Consider the following 17,957-nt stretch of genomic DNA (forward strand, 5'->3'; position numbering starts at 1 on the left):
CCAGTTTTCCCAGCACCATTTTTAAGAGATTGTCTTTTTTGCATTGTATATTCTAGCATTTTTATCATAGAGTAATTGACCATAAAAATCATGGGCTTATTACTAGACTCTCTATTCTGTTCTATTGCTCTATGTGTCTATTTTTGTGTCAGTACCATAATGTTTTGATTACTACAGCTTTGTAGTATAGCTTGAAATCTAGGACTGTGACACCTCCAGCTTTCTTCTATTTTAAGATTGCTTTGGCTACTCAGGGTCTTTTGTGGTTCCATACACATTTTAGGATTATTTGCTCTAGTTATGTTAAAAATGCTTTTGGGGGGCGCCTGGGTGGCGCAGTTGGTTAGGCGTCCGACTTCAGCCAGGTCACGATCTCGCGGTCTGTGAGTTCGAGCCCTGCGTCAGGCTCTGGGCTGATGGCTCGGAGCCTGGAGCCTGTTTCCGATTCTGTGTCTCCCTCTCTCTCTGCCCCTCCCCCGTTCATGCTCTGTCTCTCTCTGTCCCAAAAAATAAATAAACGTTGAAAAAAAAATTAAAAAAAAATGCTTTTGGTATTTCGATAAGGATTTTATTAAATCTGTAGATTTCTTTGGGCAGTATGGACATTTTAACAATATTGGTTATCCCAATCCATGAATATGGGATATTTTTCATTTGTTTGTGTCATCTTCAATTTCTTTCATCAGCATTTTATAGTTTTCAGAGCACAGGTCTTTCACCTCCTTGGTTAAGAGTTTATTCCTATTATTTTAGTTTTTTTGGTGTAATTATAAATGAGATTGTTTTCTTAATTTCTTTTTCTGCTGCTTCGTTATTAGTGTGTAGAAATGCAACAGATTTCTATATATTAATTTTGTGTCCTAAAACTTTACTGAATTCACTTCTCAGGTCTAGTGGTTTTGGTGGAGTCGTCAAGATTTATTATATATAGTGTGATATCATCTGGAAATATGAGTTATACTTCTTCTTTCCTAATTTGGATACCTTTTATTTCTTTCTCTTGTCTGATTGCTGTGGCTAGGACTTCTAGTACTGTGTTGAAAAAAGCAATAAGAGTGGACATCCTCACTTTTTCACCATTGAGTATGATGTTAGCAATGCACTTTTCATATATGGCCTTTATTATGTTGAGGTATGTTCCTTCTAAACCTACTTTGTTAAGAGTTTTTATCATGAATGGATGTTACATTTTGTCAAATGCTTTTTATACATCAATTGAGATGATGATATGGTTTGTATCCATTCTCTTGTTAATGTGATGTGTTAAGTTGATTGACTTGCAAATATTGAGCCTCACTTGCATCCTGGGAATAAATCCCACTTGATTGTGGTGAAGGATTTTTTAAATGTATTGTTGGATTTGTTTTGCTAATATTTTGTTGAGAATTTTTATATCTGTGATCAGACATATTGGCCTGTAGTTCTCTTTTTTCTTATAGTGTGTTTATCTGGTTTTGATATCAAGACAATGCTGACCACATAGAATGAATTTGGAAGCTTTCCTTCATTTTCTGTTTTTTGAAATAGTTTGAGAAGAATAGACATTAACTCTTCTTTAAATGTTTGATACAATTTACCTGTGAAGCTGTCTGTTCCTGGACTTCTATTCATTGGGAGTTTTTTGATTACTGATTCAATTTCATTGCTGGTAATCAGTTTATTGAAACTTTCTATTTCTTCTTGATTCAGTTTTGGAAGCTTTATGTTTCTAGGAATTTTATCCATTAATTCTAGGTTGTGCAATTTGTTGGCATATAATTTTTCATGATATTCTCTTATTTGTATTACTATGGTGTTGGTTGTTATTTCTCCTCCCTTATTTCTTTTTAAAAATTTTTTTACGTTTTTTTTATTTTTGAGAGAGAGAGACAGACAGACAGAGCATGAGTGAGGTTGGGGCAGAGAGAGAGGGAGACACAGAATCCAAAGCAGGTTCTAGACTCTGAGCTGTCAGCACAGAGTCCAACGTGGAGCTCGAACTCACAAACTGTGAGGTCATTACCTGAGCTGAAGTCAGATGCTTAACTGACTGACCCACCCAGGCACCCCTCTCCTCCTTTATTTCTTTTTTTAAAGTTTATTTATTTTGAGAGATAGAGAGAGAGAAGAGAGAGCAGGAGAGGCCAGATAGAGGGAGAGAGAGAGAATCCCAAGCAGTCTCTGCACTACCAGTGCAGAGTCCTATGCAGAGCTCAAACCCATGAACCATGAGAGCATGGCCTGAGCCAAAACCAAGAGTCAGATGCCCAACTGACTGAGCCACCCAGGCACCCTCTTCTCTTTTATTTCTGATTTTATTTCAGTTCTCTCTCTCTCTCTCTCTCTCTCTCTCTCTCTTTAGGTTTATCAATTTTGTTTATCTTTTCAAAGAACCAGATCCTGGTTTTATTGATCTATTCTATTGTTTTTTAGTCTTAATTTATTTCTTCTCTAATTTTTATTATTTTTTTCTTCTACTGGCTTTGGGCTTTATTTTTGTTTTTCTAGCTTTAAGGTTAGGTGTAAGGTTAGCTTGTTTATTTGAGATTTCTCTTATTTTTTGAGTTAGGCATGTATTGCTATAAACTTACCCCGTAGAACAGCTTTTGCTGCTCCCCAAGGATTTTGGACCATTATGTTTTCATTTTTATTTCTCTCTTGTATTTTTTTATTTGCTTTTTGATTTCTTGGTTGACCCATTTATTGTTTAGTAACATGTTATTTAGCCTCCATGTATTTGTGTTGTGTCCTTTCCAGATTTTTTTCTTGTGATTCGTTTCTAGTTTAATACACAGGAAAAATGCATGATATGATTTCAATCTTTTTTAATTTATTGAGACTTGTTTTGCTGTATAACGTGTGATCTATTTTGGAGAATGTTCTTTGTGCTCTTGAAAAGAATGTGTATTCTGCTGTTTGGGGGTGAAAATTTTCTGAATATCTGTTAGATCAACCTGGTTTAATGTGTCATTGAAAGCCACTATTTCCTTGTTGATTTTTTGTCTCTATGATCTATCCATTGATGTAAGTGGGATGTTAAGGTCCCCTACTATCCTTGTGTTATTGTCAATTTCTTCATTTATGTCTATTACTGGTTGCTTTATGTACTTAGGTGTTTCCATATTGGGTGCATAAATATTTATAATTGTTATGTCCTCTTGTTGCATTGTTCCTTCTATCATTATGTCATGCCCTTTCTCTCTTGCTGGTCTTTGTTTTATGAGACTGAAGCGCTACCTACTGCGCTAATGAGGCACCTTCTAGTCTTTGTTTTAAAGTCTATTTTGTTTGGGGTGCCTGGGTGGCTCAGTTAAGCATCTGACTTTGGCTCAGGTCACGATCTTGCAGTGAGTGAGTTCAAGCTCCACATCAGGCTTTCCGTTGCTAGTGTGGGCCCGCTTTGCCCCTTCTCCACTTGTGTGCGTGTGCATGCGCACTCTCTCTCTCTCACACACAAACACACACAAATAAACATTTTAAAAAATAAAGTGTATGTTTTTGATATAAGTATTGTCACCACAACTTTCTTTTCCCTTCCATTTGCATGATGAATGATTTTCCATCTCTTCCCTTTCAACCTGCATGTGTCTAGAGGTGTGAAGTGAGTCTACTGAAGGCAGCATATAGATGCATCTCCTTTTATCTCTCGCTCTCTCAGTCACCCTGTATTTTCTGACACAAATGACTGGAGCATTAATTTTTTTACATTTAGAGCAGTTGTTGATAGGTGTGTACTTATTGCCATCTTGTTATTTGTGTTATGGTTGTTTTTGTAGTTCCTCTTGGTTCCTTTCTTCTTCTTTTGCTCAGTTCCCCTGTGGCCTGATGGCTTTCTTTAGTAATATGCTTGGATCCCTTTCTCTTTATTTATCGTGTATCAAAGGTTTTTGATTTGTGGTTACCATTAGGTTCACCAGAACCAGGCACTTCAGGGATGTCTCCCATGTGGATTGTATATGCCCTACTGTTGTGGCTGAGCCACATTTGCCTTCAGTCAAGTCAGTTACATTGGCCCACTTTTGCCTTTTTTGGGTACACTGGGTGGGGTTTAGTCCTTGTGCTATTAAGGAACCGGTCTGGGGCCCCTGTGGGCTTGCAACTGGGCAGTGTTAGAAGTCAGCACAGGTGCCTGCCCTCAGCTGCAGTCTCACCAACCTATAGGGCCCTCTCCCTGCCTTGTCCACAAAGGCCTTCCTTGGTGTGTGGATCTGGCAGTTGGGCCCGATGCCAACCCCCATTCCATTTGCTGGGGTTGCCCTTGCACCAACCTACAGAGTGCTCTCCCAGCCTGTCCCTTGGGAGGTTTTTGTTGGTAGGTGGAGTTGGCAGTGAGACTCACAGTTTGCCCCCAGTCTGTCTGTGGGTGCTGTAGTCACACTGAACTGCAGGGATTTCTTCCTGTGCTTCCCCTGAGAGCTTTTTGTTGGTGAATGGGGCCACAGTCAGACCACACGCCTGCTCCCCCGTATGTGTGCGGGAGCTGCATCACACCGACCGGCAGGGCACTGCACTGCCAGCTGTAAGGTTTAGCTGCTGGGACTATGGGGACACTGGTGTGTGTCTGGTTTTCTTCCCCTCTCCCCAGGGCTGGAGTCACCTTGGAGTTCCACTTGTCCCTGCCAAGGCTGCTTGCAAGGTGTGCTGGGGCAGGAGCCACTTTGAAGAGACACCTTCCACATGGGGTGGGTTGGATGGGGTGGATACACAGGAGAACCTGGAGGCAGAAAATGCAGTGTTAGCAAGATACATGGATTGTGTTCATGCTCATTCCCACAAGCATCAGCTGTCTAGGCTGGTGGGGGGCAGAGAAACAGTGCCTGCCATCTCTTCTGTTCTTGGAGAAGTCTCTTAAAGGTCCCTGTCCCTCCAGTGCATATTCTGAGATTAGCAAATAAATCGATACCTCAGTAAATAAATGTGCCATATACCTCAGGCACTTTCCAGACTGCTGCTTCTCTGCTGTGCCTTGGCTGGGTTGTTTACTTTGCTGGCCCTTTACAGGTGGCATTTCAGTTTCCTGTTGCACAATGGCTCTCCTGGAGCTAAGCCCACTGATTTTTAAGGTATTCAGAGCTAAGCCCTGCTGGTTGTAAAAACTCATGAAATTGAGCCATACTGGTTTTCACAGCCAAGTGTTATGGGTACTCATCTTCCCAGTTTGGGTTCCCCGTGCCTGGGGTGCCCGGTGTGGAGTCTGATGCTCTCGCTTCTCCGTGCTTGAGCTGTCCCTCCTGTTTGGGGTTGGCCTCACCAGCGTGTTTGGTTCCCAGCCAAACTTCCCAGCCAAGGCTTCCCGAAAGCCTTTCCCACCCATTTTGACGCGGCCTCCTCTCTACGATTAAGTGTGAAAAGTGTGTTCTGCCAGTCTTTCAGTCATTTTCCGTGTTAGTTGCACTCATGTGGCTGTTATCTCAGTGTGTCTGTGGGATGTGGTGAGCTTAGAATCCTCCGACTCTGCCATCTTCCCAGAATTCCACATCTCTGATGTTGTGTGGCCATTATAATTTGTAATACTTTTGTCCTTCCACCTTTATACTAAAGGTAAGTGGCTAACACACCACCCTGCTACAATATTAAAATATTCAGAATCTCATTATAGACTTACCTTTACTAGAGTGTTATATATTTTCGTGTTTTCTTTTTACTAATTAGAGGACTTTTTATTTCAGCTTGAAGAACTCCTTACAGCATTTCTTGTAAGGCAAGCCTAGTGGTGATAAACCCCCTCAATTTTTATTTGTTTGGGAAAGTCTATCTTGCTTTCATTTCTAAAGGACAGATTTGCTGATAAAGTGTTGTTGGTTGGAAGTTTTTTTCTTTCAGCACCTTGAATGTATCATCTCACTCTTTCCTGACTGTGAGGTTTCTGCTGAGATCACCTAAGGGTGATCGTTTGTATGAGAGGGTTTGTTTTTTTTTTTCTCCTCCCTCTCTTAAAATTCTCTTCTTTGTATTTTATTTTAGATAATTTTATTATAATGGCTGTGGAGAAGATCATTTTACATTGAAATTTGGGGGTGATTTAGCTTTATGAACTTGAATATCCAAATCTTTCCCTAGATTTAGGAAGTTGTCAGCCATTTTATCTTTAAGATTTTCCTTCCCTTCTCCTCCTGGGACTCCAGTGATGCACTGATTGTTTCTCTTAATGGTATCCCAGGCTTTGGTCATCCTTTTTTATTCTTTTTTTCTTTTTTCTTTTCTGAACTGGGTAATTTCAAATGATCTGCCTTTGAGTTCATGGATTCTTTCTTCTGCTTCGTCCAGCCTGCTCTTGGAGATCTTTTGTAAATTCTTCGGTGCAGTCATTGTATCCTTAGCTTCAAATTTTCTCTGTGTGTGTGTGTTTCCATGTTTTCCGTCTGTTGAACTTCTTGGTTTATTCTTCTGTTGTTTTTCCGATTTCATTAAATTGTTGACCTTTGTTCTCTTGTAGCTCTCTGGGCATCTTTAGACACATTATTTTGAATTCCTTTGTGAAGTATTTATGTATCTCCCTTTTGGGGGGACCCATTACTGGAATTTGTGTATTCCTTTGGTGGTGTCATGATTCCTTGATTTTTCATGTTCCCTTTAGCCTCACATAAGTGTCTATGTATTTGAAAAAGCAGTCACCTCTTCCAAACTTTGGAAGACTGACTTTGCTAAGGAAAACCTTCACTGGTGGGTGGAGAATACAGTGACCCCAGGTCTAGTGATGTAGGGCACCTCGGGGGCATGTGGCACCTTGGGGTTCAGAGATGCATGATGTCTCATTAGGTCAGGCCACTGGAGTCCATAACATCAACAACTGTGTGATATTTGGCAAGTGCTATGTAGTGTTCACAGTGACTGCAAGGGCTGTTAATGTTCTCCACAGCTCCTCCAGGTCCAGTGGCTAGGGACCAGAGCAGGAAGTGGTAGTGGCCCGAACCAGTGGTGTGCACATATTTAGCTGTGGGGGCCTGCTGGTAGTTTCCTGTGTCCTGGTAGGGGCCAGTTTTAGGCACACACATAGTGTTGAGGGTCAGGGCCAGCAGCAAGGGTCAGGCCAAATGCAGGCATACAAACAACTGTAGGAGTCCTGGCTATCTGTGTGCATTCCTGTGGCTGTGGTGTTTCACCACAGATATGGGCACAAGTAATGGAGGCCGGTGATAGTAGACAAGGCCAGACCTAGACGCACAAACAGCTTTGACCATTGGAATGACTTCCCAAAGATGCAGGGTCTTGCCACAGACATGCCCAAGGTAATGGAGCAAGTAGTGGCAGTTGGGCTGGGGAGCCTAGAGGTGCACATTTGGAGGAGCTAGCCCTAAGCACCTGCAGAGGGGTGGAGGCAAGCTGTGGGGTTCTAGGCTGCATCCTGCACTTGCACAGCTGCAGAGGCTGAAGCTAGCTGCTTGTACGGATCTTGTTCTCTGCCAGTGGTGAGGACAGGGGAATGGGAAGGGGCTCAGGCAGCTGGAACCTGCGAATGCAAAAACCTGTGGGGTAAAAACTGGTGAAATCTGCAGGGGTCCATGATGGCTGTCCTGACCACTGGTTTCTTCTGTAGTGAAAGCTTCTGGGTCCCCTGTAGAACCAGGTCACTGGGACCCTCATTGCTCCCACTGTGTGGTTGATACTGGTAGTGCTTGCCTTTCTTCCTTGTTTCTGGCCATCTCTGTGCATCTCAGCTTTGACAGTCTCTGGATGGGGTGAAACCTAAACAGGTCTTCCGTGCAGTACCCCAAAAGGCTGGGGACGCTGGTCAATCACCCTGCCCTCCCTTTCCCAGGGAGGGGAACTCTACAGCTGGTGAGTTCCCTCTTGACACAGAGCAATGCCGGCTTGGCAGATGGGATGATTAGAACAAAATGAAGCATTCTTCCTTCCCTTTTTGTGCCGTTGCTCCTAGGTTTTTGTTCTACCTCGTTGAAGTTTCTTAAGTGGACTCTTGAACTCTCCCAGAACTTTTTTTGTTTGTAGATAGCTGTCTAATTGTTGACCTTTGTTGGGGAATGGAGGTTGGCTTCTTCTACTGTACCATCTTGGTGACATCAGCCTCTTCTGTTTTTTCTAACGATCCCCTCCCAGTCTTTTTGTTTGGCTTTTTATGATCTGTCCTTACCTTAAATGTCAGCTCCATTCAGGTTTATTTCTTTGACTCTCTTTTCATTCTACGCTTCAGTTTGTGCACCACTTAAGAAAGGCAAGCATTCTGATAAAGATCCAACAGAATACTGGTAACATCATCTTCCATGAAAATCGAGGTTGTTACTTTAACATCAACTGATACTGTCTCTCTGCAGGTTTACCTTTAATAAGCTTTTTAGTATTAATACTAAAACCTTTCTCATATTATCAGTACATTTCTCCTTTTGCCTTTAAATTTTCCTTTCCAGATAGACAGGTAAGTCACTCAGTGACCCACTTCTGTTCTTATTTCCTGCACCTCAGACAAGTAGCATAACACAAGGAGGACATTCCAGCCCTGGAGCTTGGGATCGTTTTGATCAACCTAGTTCTTTGTGAACACTTATCAATATTTATAGTACTTACTTCCATTTGCTTTCTAAAAATCAGATTGAACATATGGGGGCACCTGGGTGGCTCAGTCAGATGAGCATCCAACTCTTGATTTCAGCTCAGCTCGTGATCCCCAGGTTGTGGAATCGAGACCTGAACTGGGCTCCATGCTGAGCATGGAGTCTGCTTAAGATTCTTTCTCTCTCTCCCTCTGCCCCTCCTCCCAGTTTGTGCTCCCTCTCTCTCTAAAAACACATTTTTAAAAAATAGAATAAAATCAGCTTGAACATATGAAATATTGTTTTCGTTATATGGTCTCAGAAACTCACTGCATACATACTTACTGATTCCCAAAATATCCTTTTTTCCCCATTTTATACATAATAACGTACCAGGCACTGTGCAGCAGTCAGCAAATAAAAGAACATAGTCCCGAGGCATTGACTTTTAGAGCTTAATATGATAAAGAAAATACAGATATCATTAAATGAACATCACTTTCTAGAAAACATGCAACTGAACATACAAATAAATGTTCCTTTCAGAAAATTTACATTGAAAGGGCAGTTAATGAAAGATTTTCACTGCTAATTGATGACTTTGTTGGCATAAATTGGCATAAATTACAGCATGTAAACACTATAGACTTTCTTAGGCAGAATGATCATATCACAGTTTTAAAGACTGCTCATGCAATTTTGGCTACGTGAACTTGTAATGTTACTAAGGCAGCATGCAGATTCAAGCCTGTCAGCCTTTTGACATGTGATAACATGTGAGAATCAGTCGTTATATTTAATTATAGACATAGTAGCTTTTTAAAAATTTAGTATTTAATTGTTTATGTATTTATAATGGAATATAAGAATATTGAGAGACTTAGAAACATGTATATTGAAAGCGAAGTATTCAAACTAACATTTAGCCTGCTGTTTACTAAAATGTGATTCCTCTTTTTCTCAACAGAAGTTTCTTTCACAACTTTACCCAGGTAAAACATGTTTTGAAATTTTATATATCCTTCCCATATCACTACTGTATTATTTGCCTCTAATCTTTCATGTTACCCAGAAGGAGAATTTCCCAAACTAATTTTTCAACAAAATTTGCCTAGAGCAGTGGTACTTACAATATGATTTGAGGACCCCTAGAGCTCCACAGACCTTTTCAGGAGGTCCCTGAGCTCTACCCTTTCCCAACCACATATCTGTGCGAGGATAGATTTTCCCCACATACTTCCACCAAAACAACATGTGCCAACAGCTTGAATGCAGGAGCACAGATGATAATTCAGCTGTCTTCTATTAAGACAGATAACACAGACATTTTGTGATGTAAAATGCAAAACAACCATTCTTCTGCTTTTCTTTGTTTTGGAAAATAGCTCTTTTTCATTAAAATATATGTCATGTTAACATTTTATGGGTTTATCATAGTTTTTAAAATAAATTCATAAATATCTTTAAATCTTCTTGGTTTGATACATGGTAAATATTGATAGATCTGACCCACCTAAAACAGAAGCTCTGTGATATTCTCAATGATTTTTAAGGCTATGAAGGGGTCTTGAGATCAAAAGGTTTTAACATCTGGTCCGAGGGTGGAAGATGACAGTCAAGTAGAAGGATCCTAGGCTCGCCTCCTTCCATGAATGTAACTAAATAGCGATCAGATCATCCTAAATACGCGAGAAATTGATGTGAAGACTGGCAGAATAAACTCCACAACTGACGGTAGAGAAGCCACATCAAAGAAGGTAGGAAGTGTGGAGATGCACTTTGGGAGAGAGATTGTGGCCACTGTGATAAGGAGGGAGCCATGGTCATGAAGAAGGACAAGAGACAGACTAGCACACAGGGGAGCACACAGGAAAAATGAATCCCTGTAGCAATTGGCTTGGAAAGCAAGAGGGGCCGAATTTCATGAGTTCTTGCAACCAGTGGGCTTAAAGGTCAGTGGGCTTGGCTGGGATAGACCCCGAATGGCACTGCACTGTTCTTGCAGAGAAGGCAGGCAAACAACCCTACATTGTGGAAATAGCAATCAAAACAGCACCTGTGGCACACAGTGGGGAGTTTATTCAGTCATCTCAGAGCGAGTCCTAGAGAAGTAGCATTCACAGAGAGAAACCTCGGGGAACAAAGGAATTGGCCAGCGTCATTTCCCTCTCCTGACCCTCAGCATAAGCACAGGACCACCTGTGGGAACCAGTGCGGCACTGACACTCACTACCTACCTTGCTTACACCAAGCTCCACTCCCCCATGCTCCAGTAGAACTGCCTATCTGAGCCATGCTTGTCTCAGCCCCAGCATGGCAGACCCCTTCCCCCAAAAGACCAGCCTAAACCCCTACTCACACCATGTTACCCATCATGGGAATTTTGCAGCATCTCAGTTCTGCCAAGTGGAGTCAACAGAGCTCACTTCACAAACAGACCAAAGCACACCTAGTTAAAATGTGCCACATTCAGGCCAGAGACCAAACAGTGCCTACAATAGGCAGAGCCTCTGCAGATGACTGGCCTGAAGGACAAAACAGCCAGGACAAAGCAGCAGAGCACATGCAACACACATTGGAGACATTTCCAGAAGCACAGGCCCTGGGGAACAGATGACATTACATGGCAGAGAGCACTATAGGACCTCTTCTTCATAAGATCATTACCCTCAAGAACAGGAGACATAGCTGACTTTCCTAACACAGAAACAGGCACAGAGACATAGACAAAATGAGAAGACAGAGAAATTTATTCCGAATGAAAGAACAGAACAAGACCATGCCAGAGATCTAAGTGAAACAGATATAAGTAACATGTCTGATAGAGAATTTAAAGCATTGATCATAAGGATACTCAGTGGACTCAAAAAGAGTAGAAGACATGAGTTAAACCCTTACACAGAGATAGGGAACAACATAGCAGAAATAAAGGTCATAATAAACAAAATGAGAAATATGCCTCATGGAATGAACAACAGCCTGGAAGAAGGAGAGGAATGAATTAATAGCCCAAAAGACAGAGTAATGGAAAGTAATCAAGCTGAACATAAGAGGGGAGAAAAAAAGAATTATGCAAAACAAGAATAGAGTTAGGGAACTCAGTGATTCCATTAAAGGTAATAAAATTTGTATTATAGGAGAGCCACAAAAAGTAGAGAGAGAAAAGGGGTTAGAAAATTTATTAGGGAAGCTGAAAACTTCCCTAATTTGGGCAAGAAAACAGATATCCATATCCAGAAGACACAGAGAACCCCCCTCAAAATCAACAAAAGCAGACCCACACCAAGACATATTGTAATTAAATTAGTAAAATATAGTGATGAAGGAAAAAATGTTAAAGCAGCAAGACAAAAGAAGACTAACTTAACAGGGAAAACTCATAAGGCTAGCAGAAGATTTTCCAGCAGAAACATTTCAAGGCAGAAGGGAATGGTATGATATATTCAAAGTGCTCAATGGGAAAAATCTGCACCTGAGAATACTCTATCTGGCAAGGCTATCATTCAGAATAGAAGGAGAGATAAAGAGTTTCCCAGAAAAACAAAAAAACTAAAGGAGTTCATGACCACTAAACCAGCCCTGTAAGAAATTTTAAAGGGGACACTTTGAGTGGAAAGACCAAAAGTGACAGTATAAAGTAGGAAACACAAAGCAGTAACAATATTTCTGTAAAAAAAAAAAAAGTCAAGGAACTCACAAAATAAAAGAATGTGAAATATAACAATATATACCTAAACGTGGGGAGGAGAGGAGTAAAGAATGTGTTCAAACTTTAACAACCATGGACTTAATATGGACTGCTATATGCAGAAGAGGTTATATACACACCTAATGGTTACCACAAATCAAAAACCACTAATAAATATGCAAAGATACCAAAAGCAGGCAAAGAGAAGGGAAGTAAGGAAGTGTAGATCAATATCCTTGTATATATAGGTGCAAAAATTCTACATAAAATAATAGCAAATGGAATCCAACAATGTATTAAAAGAATAAATTAAAAAGGGCCAGTATCTTCCAGAATGCAACATTGGTTCAATACCAAGAAAGCTGACAACAATATCCATTCCATAAATGCAGTAAAGAAGAAAATAAATGATCACATCAGTAAATTTAAAAATTGAACAGCCATTCCTAATGGAAACACCAAACAAAACACGTTTAGAAGGGAACCACATTGATTTTAACATTTTTAAAATGTTATTCTAATTTTTATTTTTGAGAGAGAGAGAGAGACAGAGAGACAGAGCATGAGTTGGGGAAGGGCAGAGAGAGAGGGAGACACAGAATCCGAAACAGGCTCCAGGCTCTGAGCTGTCAGCACAGAGCCTGATGCGGGGCTCGAACTCACAGACTGCGAGATCATGACCTGAGCCGAAGTCGGATGCTTAACCGACTGAGCCACGCAGGCACCCCAGGGAACCACTTTATTTTAATAAAAAAACACTGACTTCTCAAATAATTAACAATATTATTATAAATTATGAAATACTTTTGATTCAACTAAAATCAGGAACTGGACAAATGTGCTCATCTGTCAGTAAATATCATCACTATTATTTAACATTGTCTTGAACATAACAGTGTAAGTAATAAGACAAGAAAAAATGTACAATATATAAATTTATAATAGCAATAAAGACTAAAATACTGATGAATCAATTTAACAGGAAAGACACAGAACTTGTAGCAAGAATCACTCTCAAATTTTGTTGAATGATTTTTTAAATATACTTTAAATGTTTATTTATTTTGAGAGAGAGTGAGTGCATGCATGGGTGGGGGAGGGGCAGAGAAAGAGGGAGAGAGAGAGAGAGAGAAAGAGAGAGAGAGAGAGAGAGAGAGAGATCCCAAACAGGCTCCATGTCGTCGGCACACAGCCCGATGTGGGGCTTGATCCTACAAACCATGAGATCATGCCCTGGGCTGAAATCAAGAGTTGGACGCTTAACCGACTGAGCCACCCAGGTGCCCCTGTTGAGTGATCTTTAAAAGATCTAGTTTTTTTTTTGTTTTTTTTTTTTTTTAAATTTTCCTTTTTTCAACGTTTATTTATTTTTGGGACAGAGAGAGACAGAGCATGAACGGGGGAGGGTCAGAGAGAGAGGGAGACACAGAATCAGAAACAGGCTCCAGGCTCCGAGCCATCAGCCCAGAGCCCGACGCGGGGCTCGAACTCCCGGACCGCGAGATCGTGACCTGGCTGAAGTCGGACACTTAACCGACTGCGCCACCCAGGCGCCCCAAAAGATCTAGTTTTTAAAGTATTTAATTAGATCTAATGTCAATTTTTTGACTGAAAAAATATCTTTGTTTTCCAATTTATTCTTTTTAAAATTTTTATTTGTTTTTAATTCCAATATAATTAACACACAATGTTATATTTCAGGTATACAATATAGTGAACCAACCATTCTATCCATTACTACTCAGTCCTCATCATGATATGTGTGCGTGTATCTTAATCCCTTTCACCTATTTCACCCATCCCCCACCCAACTAACCCCTGGCAACCGCCAGTTTGTTCTCTGTCTTTAAGAGTCTGGGGGGTTTTTTTGGTCTCTTTTTGAAAAAATATTTCACCAATTATGTGTAGTAATACGGTATAATATGTTATCCTCCTGGAAGAAAATGAAAGTGTAATCCTCTCTTATACCATATAAAAAAATAAATTCCAATTGGCATACGAGAAAGAGTTTAATGTAAAACCAGATTTGGGGAGAACTTGAAGCTGTACCATATAAAATGAAGGGAAATCTTATCCTAGACTGGAAACCAGAATCTTTAAATTAAAGATAGCCATAATTGAAAACGTGAAAATTAAAAACTTTTGTATCGGGGCGCCTGGGTGGCTCAGTCGGTTAAGCGTCCGACTTCAGCTCAGGTCACGATCTCACGGTCCGTGAGTTCGAGCCCCGCGTCGGGCTCTGGGCTGATGATGGCCCAGAGCCTGGAGCCTGCTTCCGATTCTGTGTCTCCCTCTCTCTCTGACCCTCCCCCGTTCATGCTCTGCCTCTCTCTGTCTCAAAAATAAATAAACATTAAAAAAGAAAAAATTTTAAAAAAACTTTTGTATCACAAAAGTACCATAAGCATAGTTCAGACAATAAATAGTTATGAAAAAATTTTACAACATAGATGACACTAACCAGCTAATATCCCTAAGTGTTCAAAGAGATGGGGGAGCTGTAAACTGGTGCAGCCATTTTGTGAAATCATCCTGCATTATCTGACACATATCCTGCAACTCATCATTTCCACTCCTGAGTATATACCCAGGAGAAAACTCTTGCTCTCAAGCATCAAGAGACGTTTTCAGAAATGCTCATAGCAGAAAACACTCATGGGGTGCCTCGGTGGCTCAGTAGGTTGAGCCTCCGACTTTGGCTCAGGTCATGATCGCGCCGTTCCTGAGATCGAGCCCCGCGTTGGGCTGTGTGCTGACAGCTCAGAGCCTGGAGCCTGCTTCGGATTCTGTGTCTCCCTCTCTCTCTGCCCCTTCCCCACTCATGCTCGCTTGCTCTCTCTCTGTCAAAAATAAATAAACATTAAAAAAAAATTTTTTTAAATGCTCATAAAATCCATCCCTCCCAAACAGAAAGAATCCAAATGCCCATCAACAGGAAAATGGAAAAGTTGTGGTACATTCACATGATGGAATTTTAAATAGCAATAAAAATGAATGGGCTCAGTTAGGGCAACAACAGAAATAAATCCTAGTTACACAATGTTGAAAGAAAAAAAAGCAGATCCTAGGGGGCTATGTGTGGGATGACTAAGTTCAAAATAGCCAAAAACTAAACATCATGTTAATGTTTAAAATTAAAAAAAAATAAATAAACAGTTCAGGAAAGTGAGTACCTCTGGGCAGAAACAGAACCAGAAAAGGAACAATATGTAGATAAATGCAAGATATTTGTAAGGTTCTTGTACTCGAATATGGTGGTGGGTTCTTGGTTTTTATTTTACTGTTTTAGAATTTAAATAGTTACATAAAAGATAGTCATACCAATAATAATAGTGTGTTGTGAGCCAAGGATTGTGATTATTCTAATTCTGTATATGTGTACCTGAAGTCCAAACAAAACAAAGAGCTCTTACAAAGGGTAAGAAAATGGTAAGTGCCAACAAAAAATGCAAAAGCGCACTGTACCCAAGAGCAAATCTAGCAAACCTGAAACAATACTGAAATTCACATAATCTCAGGAAAACCCAAATTCACAATGAAATGTCGTGCTCATCACACTGGTAAAAACAAGAGAAACACTGTGAGAGGGAAACTGGGCCACAGGGTGTAACTCAGATTTTGTTGGTGGAAAATGTGTACAGTTAGAGACTTAGTACATTTTTGGAGAGTAATAGGGAAACACCTAGTAAAAGTATTTATACCCTTTGGATCAGGAGTCTTACTTCTGGGAATCTACTCCACAGAAGTCAGACCTCCAGTACATAAAGCTATATGAAAAAGGTCCTATATTTTGCAGCATTATATTAGTGGTAAAACACTAATAAAACATAATAAAACTGGAGCCACAGTAAAGCTCCATTAGAGAAATTGATCTATAAATTACAGCATAACCACATTGTAAAATATTATTCAGGCTTTATGAGAACTGACACTGGGGACTTTCAATGGGGTACACTTGCCTGAGAAAAAGAGAATATGGGAGTGTGTATAATATGATCCAGTTTTGTTTTAAAAACTCTTAAAATGCCTCTTTTTAAAAATACATGTAAATATGTATTTGTCTACATGTCTGTAGATGCTTATATGGTGTAGAGAAAAATAGGGGAGGGCACATAATAGTTGTTTAAATCGTTTTATAGGTTGAGAGAGGCTTAATAGGTGAAGGGACTATAAAGGAAAAATAAAGCCGTGCTATAAAAAAGCAAGGAAGGAAGGAAAGGAGGAAGCACATCAATATGAAAGGACAATATAGAATTAAAGCAAACAGATGAAATAGGATAAATAGGAATATGATATCATTATATAGGGAATAAAATTTTCATGTATGTGTATATAGGTGTGTGTGTGTGTGTGTGTGTGTGTGTGTATCCATATAACCAAAACACAGAGCAAGATTTAGAACATACAGATGTCGAAGTTATTAACATAAAGAATTCTACAAATTAATAAATCAAAGACTAACAGCCCAATAGAAAATGGAAAATAGGCAAAGGAAGTGAACAGATAGTTCACAAGACAGGAAATACAAGTGGACCTTGAACATATGGAAAGATGCTCAAACGTTTTTATAATAAAAGAGATGGAGGTTAAAACTGCATCAAAGCACCAGTTTTCACCCACCAGATTGGCAAGTTCCAAATGTGTGACAACACACAATGAAGAAAGAAGAAATCTCATACACTGCAGTATCTGTGAAAATTACAAAAGCATATACTGTATGGCTCAAGAATCACACTTTTAGTCATACTCCAAAGCACAAAATAATATATGTACAAAATTGCTCATTATAGCATTGATTATAATGGCAGAGGATTGAGAACAAATTTATTAGTAGGTTACTAGTTAAGTAAATAATGATTCTTCCATAATTTGGAAAAATATCCAGTGGAAAAGTTCATGAAAATATGTAAAGATCTCTAAGATATAACTTTAAGTGAAGAATATGTTTGAAAAAAAACATGTTTATGGGGCGCCTGGGTGGCTCAGTCTGTTGAGCGTCTGACTTCAGTTCAGGTCATGATCTCACAGTCCGTGAGTTCGAGCCCTGCGTCGGGCTCTGTGCTAACAGCTCAGGGCCTGGAGCCTGTTTCAGATTCTGTGTCTCCCTCTCTCTGACCCTCCCCCGTTCATGCTGTCTCTCTCTGTCTCAAAAATAAATAAACGTTAAAAAAATTTTTTTTAATTAAAAAAAAGGAAAAAACATGTTTAGAATACTTGCATTTATAAGAAAGAAAAAATAACATCTTAGTTATACACAAAAATTTTATAGAAATATAAACAAGTGATAGTAGATACTTGGGGATACAGTGAGAAGTGAGTGATGGAGTACAGAGTGGGAAAGACAAAATTCACTTTATTTTGAATATAATTTGTTTTTAACTATGTGACTAAATTGTCTATTCAAGGAAAAAATCAACAAGAAAGAAAAAATTAGATCTACATCTATTGAAATGACAATGGTGTAGATCAAGTGATGTATCGAGTGACAAAACCAAGTGTTGAATTGTGATTATAGAGAAAGAGATATAAACATACATGCACAGTTTTTTGTTTTTTTTTTTTTTTTAACGTTTATTTATTTTTGGGACAGAGAGAGACAGAGCATGAACAGGGGAGGGGCAGAGAGAGAGGGAGACACAGAATCAGAAACAGGCTCCAGGCTCCGAGCCATCAGCCCAGAGCCCGACGCGGGGCTCGAACTCACGGACCACGAGATCGTGACCTGGCTGAAGTCGGACACTTAACCGACTGCGCCACCCAGGCGCCCCACATGCACAGTTTTAACATTGGTTACTTCAAAA

General features: G+C 39.9%; 1 protein-coding gene across 1 annotated transcript in view; it reads left to right on the forward strand.

Annotated features, from left to right (window-relative positions):
- CATSPERE (catsper channel auxiliary subunit epsilon) overlaps positions 1-17,957 on the forward strand; it is a 199,859-nt gene that overhangs the window by 46,479 nt on the left and 135,423 nt on the right. The gene's annotated exons all lie outside the window — the stretch shown is intronic.

Source organism: Lynx rufus, unplaced genomic scaffold, assembly GCF_022079265.1.
Source record: "Lynx rufus isolate CCGP_SWC_20201006 ecotype Redwood Valley unplaced genomic scaffold, mLynRuf1.p SCAF_15, whole genome shotgun sequence".
Taxonomy (NCBI): domain Eukaryota; kingdom Metazoa; phylum Chordata; class Mammalia; order Carnivora; family Felidae; genus Lynx; species Lynx rufus.